General features: G+C 36.8%; 1 protein-coding gene and 1 long non-coding RNA gene across 5 annotated transcripts in view; one reads left to right on the forward strand and one right to left on the reverse strand.

Annotated features, from left to right (window-relative positions):
- Window positions 1–23,070, forward strand: part of LOC145675856 (uncharacterized) — a 545,559-nt gene that overhangs the window by 398,213 nt on the left and 124,276 nt on the right. The window contains exon 1 of one of the 4 annotated variants that reach the window (XM_081746625.1): window positions 1,386–1,900. The exons of the other annotated variants lie outside the window; for them this stretch is intronic. The gene's annotated coding sequence lies outside the window, so the exon portion shown is untranslated. Of the gene's footprint in view, window positions 1–1,385; window positions 1,901–23,070 lie in introns of those variants that run through there. 4 annotated transcript variants of the gene reach the window in all.
- Window positions 1–23,070, reverse strand: part of LOC145675857 (uncharacterized) — a 177,618-nt gene that overhangs the window by 151,512 nt on the left and 3,036 nt on the right. The window lies entirely within an intron of this gene.

Raw genomic sequence — 23,070 nt, forward strand, 5'->3', positions numbered from 1 at the left:
GTTTGCTTGCAAATGAACTATAATATGGTTGGATCGGGCCCCCCATAACTTATATCACCCCCTACATTTTTGGGCTGGCTACCGGCCTGCTGGATCCTCAAAGCTTGGATCCAACAAAAGTTTATGGGTGCGCGCCTGGCGTAGGTACTCAAGAACGTTAAGACATGAAAGGTACGTACTTTCATATCTTGTTAAACCATTGATTAGCGTGTTTTTTTCTCCCCTCAAGCTTTATGTTTGTATTCAAATAGTGATTATTTCAGGCGGGCTCCAGGGGGTCCGCTCTCCTTTTTTGGGTTACCAGCATTTGCTCAGTGCTACTTGCACTCCATGTATATTAAAGCTACCCTGACCCCATTCTGAAGAAAATAATCTTAAGTCATCACTGATATTCAACATTAAGGTTATGATGACAAACGAACCCTATTATAAAAAGTCTAAGGTATTGCACCATTGACCAGGGTTGGAACTTTCGACCACACCCTTTGAAAGCAAGCACGCTGACCGTAGGACTGAGTGTAAATTCGGTCATTGTATTCACGATCATCTGACACTTGAAAATTGAACATGTATTATATAGAGTAATCGATTAATTAGACTACATCAATTTCAGCATTGCGTGTATACGAGACTGAATCGATCTTGACAAGTATAGGATATGATATTTTTTTCTTATCTGGATGTATAATTGTATATTTAAATTATTTCATTATTTCAGATTATCTGCGAATTTTTCATAGAAGCTGATATTTCATAGAGTCTTTCTAGGGGTTGATATTCTCAGGCGTTAACAGAATTATTTAGTATTGAAAAAGGTCATTTAAATGAAATTACAGTATATTGAATGGAATTAAATAACTATCCCTTTAACTACACTCTGACACACACACACATACACACACACACACGTACGTAAATGATTTTTCGTAAAAATATAATCAAAAATATAACACAAATTTGGCAATTCTAGTTTGGTCGACACTGAGAAACAAATGGTTATGTTTATGCGCATTTGTTGTTGTTAAGGTCACCTTGGATCGTTGGTAGAAGCTGAAGGTAGATAAGTACATACAATTTCTGTTCAGTACATGCAGCGATGCAACATTAGTGTTTACTAGCATATCCACGTCATCCACGAGTGGCGTTGGTGTCAGGCTGTGAAAGCATCCGCTCACGAATTTCCCGTTCAATACTATGTCCTGAAGTACGAATGTCTTTTGTTACGATTATAGATGGAATTTCAGTAATATAGTTCAAATCAGGTAAAATAATATAACATTTCCTTTTATATTTTCGTTGAAGCTATCAGTGCATCTCTACTTTCCGTTTTCCGCTGTGCAGTTGTCTACGAATGCGCTTCGCGAGTGTCACTTGTTTCGTTTGTATCAAGTTTGATAGATGGCAGTAGAAGTTAACGTCCTGCTGAACGAACGAGGTCATGACGACGATCGAGAAATAGAATAGTGTTACGGTCGCAAGAGCTCGGAGATGACAAAAAGTAGGGAAGTGTTCGTAAAAGAAAAATGTGAGTGTTCAGTTCTGGAGACACAATGAAATTTAGTGCCTTGGATAACAAATATTGTGTTTAACGTTCAAAGAAAGTGCCGAGTTAATACAAAATCATTGTGACTTCAAGTCATTTTAAAGGACTCTTGGTGTGTGTGTGCGTGCATCTCGTTTGAATCTCTTGCTGTTAGCTGTAAGGGTTATGCAGTCGTACTCCGAAGCGAAAGGCGAAATAGGAATTATCTTGCTGGCCTCGCGGCACTTGTGGTTTGCCTTGCATTGCAGGGTCCGGTGAAAACCGACAGAAATGACTGTGTGGTGACAGCAGTCCAGTCAACGTGGATTTAATCCGTTTTGTTTAGTTTAAGGGAATCTATAGCATGGCTAGGATCTGGTGAGTTGATGCATTTTTATTGAATTTGTTTTTACTTTGCACTTAACGAAAAAAAAAAAAAATGGTTCCTAGCATTTTTCCATTCTCTATGGAGAGTGTGCAAGATATAGGCCTAAGTAATATTTTAGATTATTTATTTATTTTTTTTTTACTATATAACAGCAAGATAAAATAGAATAAAGTGCTAGAACTGTTGCTTCTACATCGTTACTAAATAAATAGACGCGTTATACACTTTTTTAAAAATGATTTTCGGTTCATTGTCATAAACCACGTTTTGACAGGTATCTGCATTGGTAGTAATGTGACTCGTAAACCAGTGACGGTGAACTGTCTGGATCATTTCCTCTTTGTAAGGTTTCTGTTTATAGAGCAGAACATTGTTAAAAGGTTCCGTTTAGACTTGTCTGGTACAGAAATGGTTCGCTAGTCGTTATGAGGGATTGTGTAGGCTGTTTTGTTGATGTATTAGTTTTATTCTGTAACAATTTTCCGTTTGTACTCAAATACTATTTTAATTCTTGTCTGGGAAAGTAGTTACTGTTTATTGAAGACCGTAGATTTTGTCGTACGCTTTCGAACCTTGTACTCAAGATAACTTGAGCAGTACATCGCATTATATGTGCGAAAGATATGGCATTAAGTAGCTTGGGACATTAGATTATTATGCATTTTGGCAGTGATTGTACGTAGAATTGGTTGTAGCTATCATAATTCGAAAGTAATTTATCATAATCTTCGGATGAACTCGTCCTTGCACTTGTAGGGCAGGGGGTGATCTTAGTATTTTCTCGTAGATATAGTGCGTTAAATACTTATTTCCAGTGAATATTACGACGAATGGTGCGAGACCATGCATAACTTGCCATTTTAAGGTTTTCAATAGATGCAATTGTTGGCGTTTAAGTGCGAACTTGAAGGTGTGTATCGTAGATGGCATCACTTGTATGTATTGATCGTGTGCGTGGTTGCTAGTCTGTGTTGAACAAGCTAATCGAGGTACAAGGCAGATTGTGTATAAGAGACACTAATTCGCTGAAAGTATTCCCTGGATGTTTTTTCTTCTTGTAAAGTATATTAGCAAACTAGGGATGTTAATTTGGGAGTATGTTTAGCAGAAGGGGTCCAAAAGCGCGTAAAAACGAAATTCGCAGGAGAAATGGATGATGCAAACTTAGACATAACATAACGTAACCTGAGCTAATCTGAACTAACCTAATATTTGTAGAAATAGCGAAATTGTGATTTTTAGTAAAATTGTGCTGGACCCCTACACTAACATAACAACTAACCTAATGTGAACAGAGATTATCAAAATTGTATTTCTTTTTTTTTTCTTTCTTTCTATTTTTTTTTTTTTTAAGAGCTGGACTCTTTCTGCTAAACATAGGCCTTATTTGATGTAAGGAAATTAGTTTTTTGGTACTGTATTAAAATAATAGTTCATCAACATGTACCGATAGATACCCCTGCGTGTTACGCCAACAATATTTTTCATCCCTCTCTCTTCGTGCATCCTTTAACTCCCTTATATCCCCCCTTGCATTGCGAAGAATCGCCAATTATACAGCTACAACTTAAAATTTAAGGAGAATATTTGTGCAAGATTTAAATGTTCTGCTTTCAATAGTTTCGAAGATACGGCTCACGACAAAATGTCATTCTGTTCCTTTTATACCCTCGTATGGCCTGTATTTCGAAAAGCACATCCTATCTACAGCCTAGAGCCCAAGAAGAACATTTGTACAAAAATTCACGTTCCTAAGCGTGATACTTTCGGAGATCTGTTGATGTGTGAATCACTCAGTGGATTTACTCATATAGGCCCTAGCTATATTCATATCGTCTTTATTGCAGAAACTTTAGAGGATATCCAAAGCATTACAATCTTCAAATCTTAAAATTACATACGGTATATTTAGAAAAAGGTCAAAAATAGATACAGAATATTTACAATATATTATAGGGTATAGTAGGGTATTATAGGGTAATATATAAAAAGAGAATAGGGTATAGGGATTGATTCTAACCGAAGTGTTTCTTGACATTTATGTTGAGTTATGTCATAAGTGGTTTGAAGTTGATATTTAGACTTTTAAGTGTTCGTTGTTATCTACACTACGTTTTCCTAGATGCAATTCTGATGAACTACAATTCTTATGTAATTTGGCTGAATATACATACACTGTTTTCATTATAACTATTCAAGTTATACATTTCTATTTGACAAAGCAACCACTGGTGAAACACAAAATACTAACCTTGTACATATTCCTATGACGACCAAATTTTCTTTAAATATCAAAATTTTGGACACAGAATTCTTCAAAAATTGAGGTTTATCTTATTCTAGCAATATGTTGATCACATGCTTGGTGCAATAACTCTAATACGCATGTAATTATTTAAATTAATTGATATCAATACGTACAACAACGAAACCCACTATAGTGTGAGTTTTGCAGACGCTTATCTCACTAAGATTGTTCAGTAAATTGTATTTTCCCAGTTATTCATTCATTCTTTAGAGGCAATCATAACACATAATTTTGCATTTTGAGGGTACTGCAGAGCTATTTTGGTGTATAAAATATCTTCTGCAAAGTTTACTCCGTGTATGCACTATTTATTTTTGGCTAGAGTATATGGAGGTTTAACTAATTTTATTGGCCATTTGTGATATTATGAAGACTACATGCAAGGGAGTTGCTCAAATGAATGTTAATGGCAAACGTAAATGCTGTTCTTTTGATATTTGTATATACTAGTCATGAATAAGGTGTTAAAACAAACGTGTATAAAAATACATAGAGAAATGCAGGAGGATTTGCATACTAAAACTATAATTTTCAAATGTAAAAGTACATAATGCTAGATAGATTTTTATATAAGTGATGTGTTCCTGTATGTAACATGATAGCAACACTACACGACGAATATCCTAATTTAATATTCGTACACAAATCGCAAGAAGGCGTGTAGGCCTATCCATTGACCAGTGTTTGATGTTCTGGTAAGAACATTCTTGAGTTTGTTAGTCGTATTTTCACTGATGTTGTGGAAAACATTAATTTTCATGATTAGTAAAGTAGTAAGTAAGCCTAGATTTTGGTTCTGGGAGCATTTTTTTAAAGCTATTCTTTACCTGTCAGTACAACTTGTACTATCAAGAATTAGGGTCTTACTATCATCTAAAATAATCTGGATCCGGTGTTTGGGAAGTACACTACTTTTCACTGTTCAGTAACTATAAAACTGTAAGGTGGGCGTGGGCAAATCATTAATTTGTGGGCCATTATGGTTCGTTACCAAAAAGTATAGCTGTGTTGATACATTGAAGCTATACTGTGTTGAAGCACTGATGTCTCACATTAGTGCTTCAAGGCTTTGTTCTGTGTGCATAAAAGTATCATGATAATAAATGATGGGAGAAGACGTATTGAACGCTCCTATATCAAGTTGCAAAGATTCTGTTTTAAGGAGGACCAGTTTTTGACACGTAAATCTGCGTAATATCAAGAAATTTATGCTCCAAATAGTTTCGTGGGCTAACGATAATCTATTAAAATGCATGAGATTTGAAGTGATTCAAATGGCTCTTTTCAATGCAGTTCGGAGTGCATACTATTTTATGCAGTAATGGTGCTTTATTTAGCTTATATTTGCGGGAATGGCTTTTAGTTACATATTTTAGCATTTCATGGCTTTGATATACGCTATTTTAATATTCAACTATGATGCAGTTCATGGCATTAATAGTATACAATCGTAAAAAAAAAAAAAAAAAAAAAAAAAAAAAAAAAAAAAAAAAAATCTTATGAACTGATGGTTCAACATCCGAAATCTTTTAAATCCCCAAAGTAATTTAGAAATTGTAAACATGTTACTTGTGTTAAATCTTTACTCTTCTCGTGTAGACCTGGGGTAACCGCCGCTCTTACTTTACCCATGGGACGGCCTGAATTCATAAAACCTTTGATAGATATTGTGTTTTCTATCGGCGAACATTGTATCGTTCTTATATTGATAGCTAATACCTGTGTAATGTGAAAGGCCTTGTAAAGATTTAAGTTATTGTGATTCTTGGATAACTCTGATGCTAAAGATGGACTCCTTAAAATTAAAAAGGGTTCGGAACAAATGTTCGGTTTGTATTTGAGTTGTTTTATTCTAGTATTTCCAGAAGGTCTGAACACGCAAAAGCAATCACCCTAACCACAATATTATAGCCTGATGTAATGAAAGAAGCGAAGATTTTTTTTTATATTATATATCACATTATGCAGTATTTTGACCAATAACAATGGAAAAAATCAACCATGTCTTTGTTATGCGCACTAAAGATGCAAAAACAATAAAGTAGTCTTACCAAGGTTGACGATATTCACAACTTATTGAACGTATTGAAGATATTTCAGGATTTACACAATGCTGACCTTTATGTATTCTTGTAGCGCGTCATTGTATTTGATGATCAATTTACTCTTAAATTATCAATATTTCCGGCATTAATGCACGAATAGCCTTTAGCCAATATATAGGGTCTAATTGTATCCAAGAATTAAAAAATAAGTTCTTTTGAAAAACTCCCTACTTAATCCAAAAGTAATATGTTCATACATAATCGTGCAAATGTAGATTTCAAAGCAGGGTTGTTGGTATTTTCCCCAGGCCAAAAATACACAGGGCTTGTTTTTTTTTGGGGGGGGGGGTAACCTACTTTGAAAGGAACAATAGCGCCCCCCAGGAAACCTCCAAAAATATACTTTAAAACTTAAATTGAAATGATAGTCTTACGTAATTATAATTACTTCAATGGTGTTTTTCTGTACACATCTGGTTTCAGAATTGGTTCAATATAGATATTTGTATTCGCTTAAAATAGATATTTATCAAGAGATCTCCAGAAGAGCATACCATTGAAAATATATGTTTGGGAACTATGCGTACCGGTAACGAATTTTGTTCGTGCTTGATTAAATTTGCTTTCATGGTGTTCAACTATAATCTAAACGAAAAAGCAATGCGACTACATATCTTCGCTTTTATAGTACGTACTTGCGTTAGTACAAACAAATATAAAATGCCTTTCTTCATGTGTCAGCGTTGACCTTAAGGTACTGTCCCAGTATTTGCCAGGGGTGTTTTTAGGGAAACTGACGGAATCTTGAGTTAGGTCGGTTGGCCAAGGGATTTGAATCCTGAGTGTAATAGGGGATTTTATTCCTATTGTATACTAGATAAAAAAAAAAGTCCGTTCTTCGCAGGGGGAGGACAGATTAATGAAGAGTATTTCAAGGATATATTTAAACCACTTCCTTCCTTTGGGTATGTATTTCAATCAGTGTAATGATTAAAACCCAGCTCAGCGTTAGTACTATTTTCGAAAAGTAACTTTAAACGGTTTAGCCATTATGAATAGAAACGTTGCAGGATAATGTCAAATCACTTCCAGTAAGGAGTTTACAAACCAAGTTCCATCTCCCTGACTAAAGAGGCCCCTAATATACTCTATTTTGGGCTTAAAATCAAAACTTCTCCCATTTTAGAATACACATTTTAATGGAAGTGACATGTTATAAACACGGCGACGGTCAAAATGCTATGTTCCAAAACCTATTTCAAACGGTTCGGCTATTTTCTCATGATAATGACAGAGACAGTTAAGATGGAATTTTTATATGTTGAAAGAAACATTATAGGGAAGCAAATATATATATTATATTGAAATACTGTGGTACTTATTCACAGTATTTTAATGATGAGTTTCATGTTTGATCTCCCTAACATGAGGGACTCTTAATTTTTGATATATGTTTTAAACACACTTCAAAGATACACGTTTTGAAAGTGACATGATAAAAACCGAGTTCAAGGTACAGACTGTATTTAAAAGTTTATTTGAAATGGTACAGTTTAAATAATTCCTCTGATTCAATGTTGTACACAATTTTCTTAAGCGTGAGGTTCAAGCTCTGAAGTTTATATAATTTCAGAATTTTTCCGTGCGTATCATGCTATGGTATATGTTTATTTTTACATAATATGTGGTCAAGGGGATGGGGTTAAAACCCGGACGCTTTTTGCGTGCGCCATTGCATTGAGGTTATATATATATAACGTTTTTTTTTTTTTTTTGATAGACAAGGAATACTTTCCACAAAGCATTACAATAAATAACACACATATCCATCAACTGTGACAGGGCCAGGATTCATATGCATTAAAAAAATCTCTAAATATGCAGCAAAATAAATAAATAAATAAATAAAAATATGCATTTAAGGAGCACTTTATTCATGTCAGATTCACTTGTTTATTGAAATGAAATTTTTAAGTTTTACGTCCCACGGTTATGCTGGCTAGGCTAAAGGAAACGGTGATGATGAGAAATGAATGAAATGGTGGAATGAAGAAAGAGGGAGGAAACGGGAGAACCCCGAGGAAACCCACGCACACGGTATTTGTCCACCACAAAATTCATTTGGCGTGAGCTGGGATCGACCAGGGACTCCCTGCACCAGAGGTGAACGCTCTACCACTGAGCCACCGCGGCCCCTGCTTTTTATTGAGGTTCAGAATTAATTACCCAAGGTACGTAGCTGGAAGTTCTGGTGTCAAACTTCACCTGTTGTCTGATAGAATAATTTAATAGGCCAAAAACACCCTTTGAGCTTCAACTGATATCATTAGACACTGATTCCACACATTTATTGGTTGTTTGACTCAATCTTTGATTGTAGGTATCTTGGACTTATCTAAATTCTCTTTTAACTCCCCTCCTATTTTCATCTGCGGCAGAACTTGTTTTGTTATCAAGTTCAAATTACTTAGAGGGATGAACATTAAGTTTCTGGATGCGTAATTGTTTTAATAATTGGGAAGAATTTATGTGAATGAATTTAATATCTCAATCTTAGAAAAAAAGCATTTACGTAGTGGGAAACAAGGAAAAAATGGGACATGAAAGGAAAATAAGGAAATGCATACAAGAAAAAGATATTTTCTTAATGGATTTCCAATACACATGAAAGTACCGATTCAGGATGTTAATAATATTGAAATTTATCAAATATATGCAGAAATATTGTGAATGCTCTTAGAATATGCATATATATTTAAAATGTGCATTTGCATTTTTTTTTTAAAAAAAGAGCTCTAGTCCATAATGACGGGACTTACTAAATTGTATTTTCCATAAGTAGAAGCTTTGCTTTGTATATACTTAAACACAAACTATTTGCTGAGCAAAACAATATATTCACATAAAAAAAAAACTACATACGTGTTACAGTTTCGCCAACTAACATTTATATAACATTAACTAACGGATAGTGTCTGATGAAGCCAAAATGTTAGTTGGCGAAACTGTAACACGTATGTAGTTTTTTTTTTTTATGTGAATATATTGTTTTGCTCAGGAAGTAGTTTGTTTGTGTTTACTAAATGGGTTTAGACTACGACCGGGGCTTGGATCCGGTACCATTAACAGGTGCAAAGATCATTATTTAAGGTGAAAATTTTCAGTGTAGACCGTTTCCGCCAACTCATGTCTAAAAGAGCTGGTTTACAAGACCGACCCGAACTTTCTATTATCGAGTAACATTGTCAGCTAACAGTTGTGACAGAATAACAACTTTTTTTAAAAAAGATATATATATATATATATATATATACAGGGTGGTTCAGTAATGTTGGACAGCCCTGAATAAATCGGAAACCAGAAGAGATATTAGCAAGAGTGTGGTGGATCCATATACTTGTGGAAGGGGGACGTCTTGTGAGGTACCACACAATGTTACCAGGTCAACAGTGTTGCCAGCTCAGTACAAAGTTGTATTTTTTTAAATGGAACATATAGAAATTTATGCCATCAAAAGAATTAGTACAGAATGTGAATACCAACAAGCGAAACCGCACCTGTCAGTGTTGCCAAATAACGAAGTTATAAAGCTTCAAAGATCAAGAAATTAAAGTGTCCGTAGAGCAAAACTAGCAAAAAGGCAAGAAAAATAATACTACGGAATGAAAAGGAGTAACCGAAAGAGTAAACCAAAGAACGCACAGCATCCAGTGAGTAACAGGGTTGCCACAGTAAAGGGGGAAAAAATTGAAAATTTTGCAGTTGCTATAGGAGGAAAAGTGCCCATATGACATAATGTTGAAAACACCATAGAAAGTCTATGTAAGATTCAGGAATCCTAATAGCGTTTGTTCGAAAGCGATATCTCTAACCGTTTTCGAGATACACCAAAGGTGTGTGGGGTCTGCAACACTGCATAATTGATTTGACGATTAGACCCGTGTAGTTCTTACATTTTGTTGGGCGTATCATTTTCATTACTCGTTCCTGTAGTTTGGAGGGCGAGGGAATTATTATGCAGTGTTGCAAACTCCGCACACCTTTGGTGTATCTCGGAAACGGTTAGAGATATTGATTTCGAACAAACGCTGTTAGGATTCCTGAATCTTACATGAACTTTCTATGGTGTTTCCAGCATTATGTCATATGGGCACTTTTCCTCCTATAGCAACGGCAAAATTTTCAATTTTTTCCCCCTTTGCTGTGGCAACCCTGTTACTCACTGGATGCTGTGCGTTCTTTGGTTTACTCTTTCGGTTACTCCTTTTCATTCCGTAGTATTATTTTTCTTGCCTTTTTGCTAGTTTTGCTCTACGGACACTTTAATTTCATGATCTTTGAAGCTTTATAACTTCGTTATTTGGCAACACTGACAGGTGCGGTTTCGCTTGTTGGTATTCACATTCTGTACTAATTCTTTTGATGGCATAAACTTCTATATGTTCCATTTAAAAAAATACAACTTTGTACTGAGCTGGCAACACTGTTGACCTGGTAACATTGTGTGGTACCTCACAAGACGTCCCCCTTCCACAAGTATCTGGATCCACCAAACTCTTGCTAATATCTCTTCTGGTTTTCGATTTATTCAGGGCTGTCCAACATTACTGAACCACCCTGTATATATATATATATATATATATATATATATATATATATATATATATATATATAGTATACTGTCAATGAACAACTGTTTGTAATTATTTTGGACTGGAGTTGGACACGGTGGCTCAGTGTGCGCTCACCTCTGGTGCGGTGGGGTCCCTGCTTTGAACAAGTGTCATAGTGCTTAAAAATGTACAATTCATGCCAAAACAGCCCCTTGCAAGTAGCAGATGTTATCTCTTAATAATTATACAGGGTAGCCCAAAAGTAGGTATACACCCCTGCGTTGATCTAGTATATTCTAGTTTATGGGTTTATTTACTTCGGCTCTTCCGAGCTTAAGATGTAAGTAAAAACACATTAAGAACAAATAATAAAGAAACGAAGTCTCTCTGATGGATAACAATAAGAAATGATATAAAATGCAATGAGCTGATCAGTACGATACTGTATACCTACTTTTGGGCCACCCTGTACTCATAAAGTGCCAAAACGCCCCTTCCGTGTACAATACGCATAGTCACACAAGACACCACTACCCCTGCTGTTACTAATCTCTCTATATAAGAGAAGCTCAGAATGATGACACCCAAGCCAAACCGCTTAAACTTGGACTTTGGACAGTACGTAGAATTTGTAACGTAAGGTACCACTAAGGAAGAGTTTTTGGAAATTCGACGAGGAAGAGGGAGAAATATGTGACGATTATTATATTAAAATATTCATATCTCGGAATTTCTGAAGGTTAAATTCATGAAACTTGGTATATGAACGTCTCATTTAACCCCTTTCTGCATGATTTTTTTTTCTTTTGCCGAAAAAAAATCAGTATTGGAAATCCTTATATGGGAACTTGAAAAATGAATTAAAACTTGAATTTTAGATTTTTCACTTAATTCCGACGAGAAATAAGTAAGTGCCATATATGACACTTAGAACTCACAAAGAACATGCCAGATGACATCAAAATCTCTTATTCATACACGTCAATATCTTACACAACAGACAAAATAGTCATTTGGTGCCTTTGATAAATCACAGAAAAGCTACAGTAAAAAAAGGGATGTGCCATATATGGCACGGCATGCGGTAAGGGGTTAAGATAAGACATATGTTTCAGTGGCTTTTCATGTTCGATCTAGAAGGGATGAGAAAAAAAGGGAGTGGTAATTACATTTATTACAATAAGATGCCCAGATCTCGGTACCTCTTAAGGTTAGTGGTATAACATTCGGTATTTGGACTTCTCATTTAAAATAATTAATACATATTTTAGTCTCAAATAATTAAATACACAAAATAATTAAATAGTTTGTAAGAGTTTTTTTTCATGTTTGACCTAGAAAAGAAAGAAACAGGATAGGAAGAAAAAGACAGATTTAAAATTATTTAAATGAGATAGCATAACTCAGGATCTTTTAAGATTAAGGGTCATAAAATTTGGTATATGTGTTTCAGCGTACTTTCATATGTGACCTAGAAGGGAAAAAAATGAGGTGGACAGAAAGAAAGGAATGCAATTAGAATTATTATAAGATGGCCGTACCTCGGAATTCTTTAACGTTAGGGACATGGAAATTAGTATTTTGACGTCTCAATTAGAATAATTAAGCACTTTTTTTGGGGGGGGGGAAGGGAGGGGGTCTTAAAAGGGAAGAAAGAGGGTTTGCAATTATTATAATATATCCGTATCTCTGAATCCCTTAAGGTTAGAGACATGAAATTTGGTGTTTGAACTTCTCATCTAAAATAATTAATCACATATTACGGAGTTCTTAGATTTTTGCCCTAGAATGGAAGAGGAAAGAGGTGGGGTGCTTCCCTAAATTGCCCATACGAGACGTTCGAATTTTATGCCAGACTTCGAGTTGATTGAGTTTGTCCCTTTCAGCAGGGAAGCTATAGGAGACGGGACCTACTGATTAACGTGGAATCCGAACCACATGAGCTCCCGCCGGGAATCGAACCCGGGTCTCCCACAATGCCAGATTTCGAGTTCATACGAATTCTGTATGAAAGGTGCAGGAGGAGGACTGCAAAATATTGCCCGTAGTGACACGTAGGGACATTCGCTATTCTAGTATAAAAGTCAGTGTTTCTATTGCAGTTAGTACTTTGATTTTGTGTAGTGAATTCATTTAGCGTTAACTTGTAATGTATTTGCACAGGATTAAGTGAATAGGTAGGATACACAGTAAGTGTTAAAATGTTCCACACTGCATAGTTGTTTCTCATTTGCTTCGTTACGCCATGTGTATGCATATTAGCCTTGTATATATGGCAAGATGTATTTGAAACTGTTGTTGATCATATTCAGTACCTCAGTCAATCAACTGACAAGATTTGTTTATTTCCAAAATCTAGTTCCAACTCTGCTGTGTGCTTGGGTGATACTCAGGGGTTTAGCTACGAAAGGGGAAAGGGGGGTGGAATGGAGGTCTGACCTCTCCAAATGTGGTTTGTTGTATTCTTAAACGTATTTAAGACAGCGAATGAAGAATGTTTATAGTAAAATTTCAAAGTAAACTGTATTTAAAAAAAAACACACACACATTAGCCGTTAAAATTATTAAAACAATCATCCACTTTGTTACTCTCTCTTTTCCTAAATGGATGCACACAGTTGTATCTGAATGTTACTCTGTTAGTCTAACTGGGTGCACACAGTTGAGTTTGAGTGTGCCCTTGTTTATTTATTTATTTATTTATTTTTAACCACTGATACCCATTTACGTGTAAATGCTAAGTCAAACAGTTGAATGGTCAGTTTTTGCTTCCTTTTGAATAGTTCCCTGGTACATATCCTACAACCTGTGATCCTAACTTCACGCACTGTCAAGTCACATGTTTCAATAATAATTTTCTAGTTGAATGCCTAGTATTATGCACCGAGCGTAGGGAACATGGTGATCAGCTGGATGGCAATGGCAGAATGAAAAAGTGGGAGGGTACGAGAAACCTCAAAAAACACACGGAGTTTGTCCACTACAAAGACCGCTTTGTAATAATATGTACTTCTGTATGTATGTATTGCAAGTTATTGATGCCTTTATACTTTTGGTTTCCTTTTAGTGGGTAAAAAGAGCAGATTCCTGTGTCATGGGTCCGCGTAAACCAAAATCAATGTGTTGACTACACCATGGTGACACCCTGCAACAGCTGGATACTTTGTGTGGGATCGTATTTATTTTTGTATTTGCAATTATAATAAATTTGTAAGTGAAAGTCTTTCACGCCGTATGAATTCCTATTCTGGCTATACTCGGTACCGACTCACAAGCATAATCTTTTAAAATAATATTCGGTTGCAAACGGAACATACATATGAGTTTATTCTGAGTTGGGCAGGTGCAAGAACGATTGTTTACAACTATATCGTCTGCAACGCAAATACATTACAGAGAAACAAAGTTGCTAGCGTGATTTATTTTGGGTTGCTTATCATTCACATGTAGTTGTAATTACTTTGCTCTTCTTGGTATTTATTGATTGTTGTCGATTTCATATTAGTGCCCTTTCTGTTACAGAAACTTAGAAAGAAAGAAAACAATGTAATATTTAGGAATGCATTGCCGAGCTCAAGGCAAAGTCTTTCCACTTCTTTTAATGAAATCGTCCGGTGGACACTAGATCTGAAAGATGCAGAAGCTCTTTCTGGCCAGCCATCCTAAGTGAGATTTTTCCAGTTTTGCTCATTGATATCGGGTAGATGCTGGGATGGTACCTAATATTTAGGCCCCGGGCCGTTCCTTTCGTCCTCCTTATCCGAATAGTGTGCTCGCCGAGGGCTGTCATCTTTCACATGTGACGGGCGTAAGGCCATAGATGCTTGTAATGCCCAGGTATAGTATAAATAAATAGATTGTAATGAAATTATGTGTATCTTTTGGGAAGGGGCGTTTTGGCACTCCAAGTGGAAGTATTTCGTGACTGATAACGTCTAATTTTCTGCAGAGGGCGTTTTGACACAAGTCAGACAGATTTTTAGTGAGAAGTATTATGGCATTACGTTTCTGGCTCGATCTCAGGTCATGTGAGTTTGTGACGGAGTCCATGGGCTTTTTCAGGGTTCTCCCGTTGCCTCCTACTTTCCCATTGCACCATTTTTTCTTGAGCATCCACTTTCATCTCTCATCCGTCTCCTTTAGCCTGTAAACATAATCATTGAGCGTTTAACAAAAAAAAAAAAAAAAAAAAAATCACTTCAGTAACTGGCGACGCCACTACTCTACAATGAATGATTATTCCTTGTAAGGTTGATATATGAGATAATGACGCGCTTACTGTATCCGTAGTGTGAGTAGAAAAGTAAATCGTTTCTGAAGGCGATTTTGCTTTAATTTGTTCCAAGAACACTGGTTTCTCATTCTTTGTTCTATGCTTTGAAAGAGTGGTAAATAAAACATCAAGAGCAGTGGACAGGTGCTTCTCAACAGAAGCTTAGTAAAGCGATTAGCTTGAAAACTCCGTGGATTAAAAGATCAATAAAAAGAGTCGACTTCAAGAATTTCATGTCCAATGATTTCTTTGGTTGGAAAGGTGCCGATTATCTTCGTTCATCCGGTTTATCTCAGTTACAGCAGCTACCGCCCACTCTCTCGTTGTACTTCTGGCATCTTCTGATATAGTTACAAACTATCACAGCGTCACGACACCCTGGAGTGGGGTTAAAACGACAGGGCTCTAAGGGAGGAAAAGTTTAGTTTAGGGAGGTGGAAAAATAACAGAGGAGGAGAACCAGACTAAACTCTTTACCTAAAAATAACCGCAGACATTCTCTGAAGTTTTCTAGTTCTGGATTGACGCATTCTTGGCGTAGAGAGGAGATGGGGGGTGCCTCATCGACATGTGGCGTGGTTTACCGTGTTTGCTGTGTAAACAACTCAGTAGCTCCCATCACTCTACAGACCAGATGTGAGTAAGAAGTGGATGTGCAATGCCGTTGGTAAGGTAGTTGAAATATATTTAGGTGATTCAACGGAGTCACTGAGGGATTTAACAAACTAACGCTTGTCCTTATTCAAATTCCGCAAATCTTCGATTATTTGGTTATTCCCATTTGCTTTGTACAAAAAGTTATTCCCATTTTAAAAGTTCATTTAATTTTCCGGGTGTTGATTTTAATTTATATTTTTAAAATGATTTTTTAAAAGCTCTTTTGTTGTAGAATCGGAATTGAAAATTAACAAGATGATGGGGCCCATTTTAAGTAAAATACTCCATCTCTCCCATATACCAGTTAAAGAGAGCAAATTTTTAATAAAAGAAATGTTTCACTTTACGGCTGGGAGACGGTTTAAAAAAAAAAAAGTTTAACGTCCCATGAGTCTTCTCTAAGGCTAAGGGATTCGGTAATGATGATAATGAACGAAATAGTGAGATGGAAGTCGTGGGAGAAAACAGGATAAATCCGAGAACACGCATGCAACACCGTGTTTGTCCGCCAAAAATCCCACTTGGCGCGAGCTGAGATCGAACCAGGGATCCCTCGTACTAAGGGTGAGCACTGCACTATTTTCTCACCTCAACCATAGGTTGTTGGGCAACGTGAAAATTTTAAAACTATTCTCTCTCTCCCTTGGAAGATTTGTTTTATACTTTGATAAGGTCTGTTCTGCGTAACTGCATCTCGATATTCTACCCTTTGTCTTCCGCTTCCTGGTTTTCCTTCTGCCTTTCCCTCTATCAAAACAACGATCCAATCGGAGTGCTGAATAAGATGGCCAAGCATCTGTTTCTTCTTTTTCCTATTATCTTCATGATTTGTCGTCCTTCATTAGCTTCCTTTAGTGCGTCTTCATTCCTTTTCCTTTCGGTACATGATATGCGCTAACACCACGTTTCAAATGCTTCCAGCTGAGATATTTCAGCTTTCCTCAGTGTCCACGTCTCTGAACCTCAAAGCGTCACGCTCCGTACCAGAGTCTCTACCACTAAGCGAGCGAGGTAAAAAGTTACTAGAATATACTTCCCTAGGACGTACAAGGAACTTAACGTGATTATAACAGTATATTAATAATATCATGATGTTTTGGTTGTATATTTGTCGATAGTGGAAGCCTAAAAAACGGAGTATTTGAACTACGTCATGGTTACAAGCATTAAATGGATAGAAAATTTGGCAAGTGGTGCTCATGTTGTTGTTGAGGAGAGATGTATTTGTAAATTGCGAACATGGTCTAACCAGTACATTTTGTATTACTTTCCAAGCTGTGGAACAGTATATTTTTCACATCTCATATATTAACCTTTTCCTTCTGTCTTCATTATTAAAAAAGGAGGAAGCTCGATTTCTCCATTAGGGGTGTGTGTGGCAAAATTAATACAAGTAAAGTTGCGAATGCATGGACATAGATTGATGTATGCATATGCATAATACTTCATGCAAAACTACTATTAAGTATTTTCACAGATTGCATTAGATAATAAATTAATGTATTATAAGGTTAGATATCTAGGCCTTTCTCCTCAGTAACAACTATTTTACTACGTACATACTTAAGTGATATACGACATATATACACGAAATCAATACTGCTGTATGTACTACGAAGTGCTAAGACACTAATATAAAGTTTGAAACATTTTGTATTAAACTTTATGCACGAAAACTTAAAATTATCTACGTAGATATCATCACTGGTATTCGTTACATCAGCGTGGTCCCTCCTTTTCAAATTTTATAATAATTTGTTTTATAAAGACAGGCTTGGCTTCCAGCCTATTTTCATGAATACTGTATATACAGAGTGTCCCACTCGTAGGTAGCCCCGGAAAATATTGGCTTAAAAAAAAAGTACAGGAGGAAATAAAACATTCATTGATACCTATGAAGTGAAATGAGGTTGTTACAGGAGGTGCTGGAAATGCTCTCCCTAAACGTCCAAACACAACTGAGCACGTTGCATATCCCTGAAGGTAGCTGGTGTCACCGTTCGAATCTCGTACCAGATGTTATCCCTTGCCCCTACCTTATTGGTAATAACCGAGTGTAAATTCTGTTCATTTAATTCATTGATGGATTTCCGAAAATGTAAACAAAATTCTTGAAATATATAAGAAGCGTTCAAAACGAAACGAGCCAGAGGCCGAGAAAAAGAAACTCTTACCTGTAGGGCACCCATTGCAAGCACACTTTCGCTAGTTCAGTCTTGATGGTGTGCGCACTTCTGACGTTCAAGTTGACCTCGGCGGCTACGGCTTTCACTGTATTGGCCCTGGCTTTTGAGGCACTTGTCCCATTGCGGCACAATTCGGTGAGTGGCTGTCTCGTAGAATTCCCTGGGCTGGCTGCAAACCAGTTCCGAACGTACTGCTGGGCATCGTAATCGGAGGTGAAACGTTTGCCCGTCAGAACCTTTTTTAAGGGGACCAAAAATGGCGTAATCGCACTGAGAGAGGTCTGGATTGTATGGAGGATAACCGAGAACCTCTCACTTGAATTTCTGCACGACTACCATGACTGTGTTGGCCGTCTGAGATCGGGAACCCCACGGGTGAGCTTGCCGGGTCGTTTTGGTTTAATCCCTTAGCGAAGGTTGGTTAATGTTTGCGCGTAACGCTGGGCATTCACAGTTGTCCCGTGCTGCAGGAAGTCTATCAGTAGGGGGCATTTTTTTTCTTTTTTTTTCTTTTTTCTTTTGGATAAATCGGGATGCTTCCACTGGAGACTTTGTCGTTTCGATTCTGGTTCCAATTGATGACAGCAAGATTAATCTCCAGCCACTACTCGTGCCAGGAACTCGATTCTCTTTCCTGGCAGATGATCAAGACAGTGGATCATTCGACATGCTTCCTGGTGTGGTTGAAGACTGTGGGGTACCCATTGCAAGCGCAGTTTGGCTAGTTGTCTTGATGGTGTGCACACTTCCGACGTTCAAGTTGACCTCGGCGGCTACGGCTTTCACTGTAATTCTGCGGCCCTTGGTAACGAATGCATCAGTTAGCTGGACGATGTCATCGGTAATGCGGTGTGGTGTTCCAGAACGTGCATCATCGGTTAATGAGACCCATCCTTCCTTGAAGCGCTTGTGTCACTGGGACATGCAGTGTTCACCGTACACTTGTGACATTCTTCGATGGATGTCCGTTCCCTCTACTCCTTCCGCCGTCAGAAAACGAACAACACCTCTTTGCTCTTCCTTTGACGCCTACATTCCACTGTGACACTGCTCACAACACGACTGACCGCGCTGGACGATTGGTTCTTCTGTCTTTATAAATCACGTGTTCTATTTACGGACTTCATAAGGAAGTATTGGACTAACGCTTTGCATAATATCAGAAGAGCACTTTTTTTTTTTTTTTTTTGTTACTTGTTTCGATAGTTAAGTTCACAGGTCATCATATTTATGTCGACAGCACTACCAAAATTAAGGAACACATGAGATATGCAAGAAGTAGTGTAGTCAAACAAGAATTGCTTACTAACACTTCACTAATCTGGCGATGAATTTGAGCCACCTTCACGCCGTTAGCACTAAGAAAACGAATCACAGCGCGCATTTCATAGTTGGGGAATGGGATTCTCAATTGGCGGAGGCATTTTAACTACTTACAAACCAACGTAAACACGGTCGAATGTTTCCGTAATGACGTCTGTGGGTTGCCAGCAGATGTAGGTACGCAGCGCGCATGCGAACTTCAACGGTACGTACTTGAAAAACACGCCTCGTAGATTGAGATATAAGCTCTGGATTGTTTGTTATGGGATTTTCCCAAACACTCCTTCCATTTTAATTTCAGTGAAACATGTTTGATAGGTCTAAAACTGACGAAAATGAGGTGTTGGTCTTCACACAGGTCATGAAGGTTTTCTTGTCATTATTTCTGAAGCTGCTTATATTGACTGCTATTATGTTGTGATTGAAGAAGTGACAGACTATCAGTGTAAAAACGACTGAGCGTCGGGATTCAATTGAATGGCCTACATACACCCTAGTCCATGAGTTGACTTGGGACCATTCCATTAAAAACGTGTTCCATCTTCGCCAAGTTGTTCTTGAAATCAATTCAATGTCTATGGAGTTCAATAGAAAGGTATGCAGAATGTCAAAATAAGGCTTAATGCTTTCATAATATTATATATGTGTAGTTGTAATTTCAATTTCACTTCGCTATGTCAAATTTTCTTTATCATTCTTTTATTGTATATCAAACATTTTGACCCATATCACGCGACAGTCTACCTTTGTAATGTACAAAAGATACACTAAGTGTAAATAACAGTACATTTATTATTATTATTATTATTATTATTATTATTATTATTATTATTATTATTATTATTATTATTATTATTATTATTATTATTATTATTATTGGTATTGGTATTGCTTGCTTTCTGCACGCTTGGATGTAGCAAACAGCTTCCTTCCAAACAAAAAAGTGCATTGAAGTGCAGAGGAATCATTTGTATTTTCTGAGTTTTATTTGAGTTTAGTTATTTCAAATTGAGTTTAAGAGGAATATTTTTGAAAAGCATTTGAAGGTAGTATTTTATTGCCTAACCAATTCTAAATGAAATTCAATTTAATTATTTGAAATAAATATGAACAGTCAATTAACATGTTAGGTGGTGGGCATTTTGTCATGTTGCGTTAACCGTATAGTGATAAAATTATTATTCCTCTTTGAAATGAATTATAGGCGGGTGATTCAAAGGGGAAAATGCTTAATCAGATATAGCAGGCTGCTCCTCTTGTAGATATGAATCAATCTTCCCTCTTACATACAAAGACCACATACGTCTTCTCTCCTCTTTTTGTAGTTCATAGTAGCAACTTTTTCTCAGAAAAGAGGGTTTGAGATTGTGGAGGTCTTCCCATCACAGATGATCAGATAAGTTTATTTTTTACCTTCCTCCTAACTGGTTGCAATGAATTTGGATAACCTTTTTTTAATACAGATGGGACGAGACGAGACAGTTTCAAACCCTTGTCTGATAGGGAACTCTAATCTACCGATAGATTTTAATATCAAATGCTCTGTTGTTTAAGGTTAGTGTAAAGAGAAATGTTTTGCCGATAGATGTCACCACAGTCCGTATCTATCCTATGTATTTTTTACCTTTCACGAAAATTTACAAGTTCTCGTACAAATTTCAACCTACAGACTTTAAATTTTTGGAAAAGGAACTTCATAACCTATTAAAGGGAACAATCCGTGCCGATATTTTTATTTAGAATTTTTTTCATTGTTGAAACAGTTCCCTTGTTAAAGGTTTGACTATCCATTTCAACAATGAAGACAATTCTAAATGAAAAATCGACACGGATTATTGTCTTCGATAGATTATGAAGTTCCTTTTCTTAAAAAAATGAAGTCTGTAGGTTGAAATCTATAAGAGAAATCGTGAATTTTCATGATAGGTAAAAAAAATATATCGGAGAGAAAAAAATGAAATGAAATCTTTGAGTTTTACGTCCCACGGTTATGCCGGTTAGGCTAAAGGAGACGGTGATGATGAGCAATGAATGGAATGGTGGAGTGAAGAAAGTGGGAGGAAACGGGAGAACCCCGGGAAAACCCACGCACACGGTGTTATATATGGGAGAGATGCAAAGACTGTAGTGCCATCTATCGGCAAAACTTGTCCCTTTAAACCAGCCTTAATGCCTTAGATCTATAGCTCTTATTGAGGATACAAGACCATTCTTAGGTGCAGGACCGTATATACATTTTTGTCACCTCGGCGATTGCTCCCCTAGAGTTCCCAACTATTGATTGACCCATTCCGGGTCAAATATATGACGATGGACCTATATATCCTCATTTATCTTGGAGTGAATTAGAAATCAACAAAACATACCTGTTACCAGACAGATTGTTAATATACGAGGGTAAGTTAAAAATTACCCGCAATTTTAACATAACTCTTCTTGCATTGTTCATGTTGACCTCTAGCCTCGTTTATTTTGTTCTTATACTGTTTTGGTCATACTATGAAAGTTTGATCCTGATTCCTCCATTTGTCTTCCTTTTGTTGCAGATAGATCATGGCCGCTTCATTAGAAGTTTGCACCGAAGGGGAACAATGAGCAGTGATCCGGTTTTTGTAGTCGAAGGTGTATCACGAACCATGACTAATTTCCAGGCGATGTCCCACGTTGTCAATAGTCACTCGTCTATCTAACAGAATCATGTCACGTGCACGCTCAATGTTGTCATCGTTTGTGGTTGCAGATGGTCGGCTGACTCCTTCTTCGTGCTTATGAGTCGTCATCCCGGCGAAATTAAAATACCGCTAATTTTACAGTAATTATGTGATATCTTCAAAAAGATAATTGAAATATGGAACAAGAGCGCCCTAGACAATATTATTTAGCGTGAGGTACAGTTATCACAACTCACCTAGTGGCTTTCCAATTTCAGCTGTTTAGAAACGCGAAAATAAATGCCGAATCTCAAAATGGCTCGAAATCGAAAGCAGATAAGTGAGTCGTAATAACGGTTTCTCATGTAAAATATTATTGTGTAGGGCGCTCTTGTTCCACATTTCGATTATCTTTTATCTATTTGAAGATATCACATAATTACTGTAAAATTAGCGGTATTTTAATTTCGCCGGGATGAAGACTCTTAACAATTCTGCGACCATTTTTTTGTATTTATCAGTTCATTCATAGACACTCCGTTGCAGCAAAACATTGTTCTCTTATTGTGCCGAAGGTCTTCGATGGATTGTGGCCCCTGATACACGTTCCAACCACAAAAACCGGATCATTGCTCGTTGTTCCTCTTTGGTGCAAACTTTCAATGGATCAACCATGATCTATGTACAATAAAAGGAAGACAAACGGAGCAATTAGGATAAAACTTTCGTAGCATGACCACAAGAGCATAACAATAGAGTAAATGAGGACAAAAGTCAGGATGAACTATGTAAGAAGTTATGTCAAAATTGTTGATAATTTTTGACTTACCCTCGTATGTTACAATAAAGGTTTTCCCCACACCAGTTACAATGAGTTAAGTGTGTTTAATAGTAATAAAAAATACACCTATTATTTAATTATTTGGTCTAGGAATTAATTCGTGCGGGTGGACAAGAGATGGCGCAACGAACGGAGCGTCCCACAGTTCCGTGTATCCACACATGTGTTGCAAACCCCTGTCATCGCGTATCGTTCGTAGTATAGGGCAGTGGATTAAAGCGTCAACAACACCAGTTTGTAGTTAAGTGAACATGGCGCAATTT

Source organism: Thermobia domestica, chromosome 18, assembly GCF_964235325.1.
Source record: "Thermobia domestica chromosome 18, izTheDome1.hap1.1, whole genome shotgun sequence".
Lineage (NCBI taxonomy): Eukaryota > Metazoa > Arthropoda > Insecta > Zygentoma > Lepismatidae > Thermobia > Thermobia domestica.